Source organism: Coptis chinensis, chromosome 1, assembly GCF_015680905.1.
Source record: "Coptis chinensis isolate HL-2020 chromosome 1, ASM1568090v1, whole genome shotgun sequence".
NCBI lineage: Eukaryota > Viridiplantae > Streptophyta > Magnoliopsida > Ranunculales > Ranunculaceae > Coptis > Coptis chinensis.
Window position 1 is genome coordinate 51,947,991 of NC_141456.1, and position 3,949 is coordinate 51,951,939.

At 34.2% G+C, this 3,949-nt stretch overlaps 2 long non-coding RNA genes across 2 annotated transcripts; both read right to left on the minus strand.

Moving 5' to 3' along the window:
• Window positions 1–529: 529 nt before the first annotated feature.
• Window positions 530–2,435, minus strand: LOC147524490 (uncharacterized). The gene is made up of 3 exons (XR_015196976.1): window positions 1,636–2,435; window positions 1,021–1,066; window positions 530–894 (listed from the first exon to the last, which is right to left on the minus strand). It is a non-coding gene; the product is annotated as an uncharacterized LOC147524490 (long non-coding RNA).
• A 227-nt stretch (window positions 2,436–2,662) lies between these two features.
• On the minus strand, window positions 2,663–3,349 carry LOC147524491 (uncharacterized). The gene is made up of 3 exons (XR_015196977.1): window positions 3,164–3,349; window positions 2,841–3,058; window positions 2,663–2,734 (listed from the first exon to the last, which is right to left on the minus strand). It is a non-coding gene; the product is annotated as an uncharacterized LOC147524491 (long non-coding RNA).
• Between the last annotated feature and the right edge of the window lie 600 nt (window positions 3,350–3,949).

A 3,949-nucleotide genomic window follows, 5' to 3' on the forward strand; every position in this document is an offset into this window, starting at 1 on the left:
TTTGCAACAACTGGCGTCGCAAAAAACACTTTTTAACAACACCATACATCGTCTCAAAAAACTAACTTTTATCAACACCTTTGGTGTTGCTAAAAGCAAACTTTTTAGTAACATTGCATACACCTTTGGCGTTACATACAGAGCGTTACAAAAAAGGTGTTTTTAATTGCCAAAGGTCAACACCTGTATTTTACACGCAATATTTTGATTCTTTTGAATGTGCAAAATTCTTCCCAATGCAATTTATATAGATAACAATAACCACACCATATCAGTTCACAATGAGCCATAACAATATATATCATTAACTAAGATCAATAGATCATATGTTACAAAATTGTCAAAAGCATCTACAAAACTAATACATTGTATCACATAACTGTCACAACAATCTAGAAAAAATTCTTCAATTTTTCAAAGTTCACAAATGTCCATAGTTGTCCACAGTTGTCCATAACCTGCCAATTTGAACAACATCCATCCATGTTTTCTTCATGAATATACCGAAATTATATCGACTAATCTGGTACAAAAAAAAAAAGGTAAATAAACCAATAACAAAGCTAAAATGCACTCAAAGTAAGCAATGTATGTGACAAAATGTTTAGCAAATCAAACTTATAGACCTAGCATGTAGAAACACCACTACAACCAATTGGTCAGAGTCCTCTTCCTGTTGCAACTTAATTTATCAACAATCAATCAAGGACATAGAAAGATTTACTTACAAGGATCAAATTTATCAGATACATATAGGTTTGTAGGCTTACTCAAACAAGATGCCAGTAAGTAACTAAGTATCTAGCTAGATCACTCAAACAACTCAAATCATGATCCTTACTTCACCGTCAATATGGCACAAACCATTCTTCCAAAGTCTTGGTCTCGAATACTCTTGCAAAAATAATGAGGTGCAGATTAAAAAAATCAAATCCAGAAAATTAAACTTCCTACTAGATTAAAAGTAAAACAGACAAGAGAATAATGAGCCATGAGACAAAGAAATTTATTTTTGCTTACCCATAAACCATGCCTGGGATAAGATCACGGCCTGTCACTGCATCATCTATTGGGTCAAAGCGATTTTGGGATCAAATATGATACGAAGACATATCAATCAATTCAACAAAGACATTTCTATCTGTTAAACTTCAAGAATTTGTCATAAGGAAAACAGACCATCCAAAAAGCATGCAAAATGATTAGCAATATTCACGAGACATACAAACATGCAGATGTCTTAATAACAAGCATTCTTTCCGGCAAGGATAGGAAATGAATAAAGATCGTACTAAGCTAAGCTCCATTGCACCAATCCATGGTCCAACTTAACCATAGTATTGCTCTAGACACAAACCTACCAATTCTAACCCATTCCACTAATCAGACATATTTTACGTGGACTGGTCCTACCAGTTTCAAGCATTGAACCAATTCACCGAATATCTAGTACTGGTCCTGAGTCTAAACCCATCCCAACACCTTTCTAACTATCCAACACGTGAACCCAAGAAAACCTGTTCAACTTACTCTTAATGCGAGCATTATCACATGATCAGATACGTGCATCCTTTTACTTATGAAAGTCCTCAAACAAGAGCAACTCAAAATTTTTAGAACAAGGGAAATTTGTACCTTGATCCAAGTGGGAAGAAAGGCAGGTTACCACTTCATGGTAACCCCTTTGTTGGTTGATATATACCTTCTAGATTTCCAACCAATTTATAATTACCTAATTTAGTACAAAGAGCAGGACATCTTGAAAGTTGAAACAAGGGGGAGTCACGACATCTAGAGCCTTACTTCAAACAATTCTACAAACTACTGTCAGTAACACTTACGACTCGTACAACAAAATAAAAACTTTGATTACATGGTAAAGCAACTTCCAAAAACTCAGCATTGCAGCATGAAACCAAATCACAGGAAACAATTTAAACAATTAAAGCAACCTGATCGAAATGCAAAGGAATACTAAGATAAGATGGTCCATGAGAAGATAAGACGGCATCGATCAAAACTTAAAAGTTAACCAACATGCCACACAACCATGTATTAATACCAAAGAAATCAGCAGACGGTATAAGAAGAAACACATTATATCTGGTGCTACTATTTCATGAACACATTTGGTCAAGTTCCCAACCATTTATAGTCTACAAAACTGAAATTTAAACTTTAATGTTGGTGGACTCAAAACTGAAAACAAAGATCATGTAAGCACCATTACACTTATTAAGAGAAGTCAACTTAAAATTTACTATTAAGAAAACTTAATAATAAATTAAGAACCTGAAACAAATTGCAATGGGGAGAATCTTTACTGATTTAGGAATTAGTGAGAAGCTCCTCTATTGTTACAGAATATAACCACTAACACAATGAGATCAGAAATACAATGCATACAATTACAAATATATGAGCAAAACATATATTCATATAAATATATAGGTTATATATATATGAGAAATCGGGTTGTAAATCTGGGAATAGGTTTTCTTTGGACAGTTTTAACTTAGCTGAGTGCACACAAACAATGATAGTCTAGCCAAGCATTAGATTTAAGATCAGTGGCACATCATGGTTGCTAATTCATATAACAAACAAAAATTTAGTCAATCAGTACAACACATACTACAAAGTATGAGATAAATTTTCACAACTTACCTAGCCAGAAAATGAGGAACTAGATTTTCAAGCCAAGATCTGTTAGACATTTATCACTTGTGCTCTTCTACAAGAACATGAATTAACCATATAGTTACAAGCTAATGTGCTTGCAGACACACAAACACATAGAATCCAAAAGAAGAAAAAGAATAGCAGAAATTTGAACAGACCTGACCAAGTGAGACGGTAGATTTAAGGCCTCCAAACAATTCTTTATTCTGCGAAGGAATTCATAAACGAATTAACAAATTATCGACTGACACTTGCACGACTAGATCATAATCTATGACAAAGGGGATGAGAGGAAACCACCACTCAGCAGTCAGTAAACGTAATGAGATTGATTGAGGTTTTCACACCCCCTTCCATATATATCAAGCACATCGCACTACACAAGTTCCAGATAAGAAAATAAAAGATTAAAATTTTCAACATGCAATAGAATTTGAAATGTACAAAAATTACAAATGAAACAAATAAACGGGAAGAATACCTGAATCACTTGTAGAGTAAACCCAAAGAGAACCAAAAAGAAACTAATTAAGCCCGAATAAGAGAACCTTGCAACCTTCAAAATCAAACCTCGGTCGCATGTGGAGGAGTAAGCAAAAATAATAGCTTATTGCGACGGTTGTTTTAAGATGGAGAGAGGAGCTAGATATGTTGCCGGTGAGAAATGGGGTGGCAGTGGTTGAAGAGAAAGTTAGAGAAAGAGAATGTCTTTTAGGGCTTTTACTTTTCAGTTCGAGCGCTAACATAAAAATAGGCCCGCCCATCAGTTGCAATTCCAAAAATTTAAGACTTGCCTAAAAAAGCCCATTAGAAACGCCACTCTTATCACAAAAAAAAAAAAAAAATAGATATATCATTCATAAAATATTTGTTGCAATGCAAGTGAGGTTGCAAAAGATCAAATTAAATTTACCCACGCTAACGGCATTGTAAATGATAAAGGCCCTTATCAAAATTGTATTATATTTTTTTCAAAAATAAAATTACATCTATTTGCCACGCAAGAGGCGTCGCAATAGATAAATCCATGCACAATATGCACAATAGCACGACAAACATTTAGCAGCTCCATAAGGCGTTGCAATTGGTGACCTTTAGCAACAAATTTTTGGCGTTGCAAAAGGGTGCGTTGCAAAAAACCTTTTATGTTGTAGTGTGTATTAAGTAAATCAGAATATTTAAGCTTTAGTAACTTAAAGTTCAAGCAACGTAGTAAGGTAGTAAAAATAAATTACAAATCAAATCCTTCTCACAAGTTCCCTAGAGA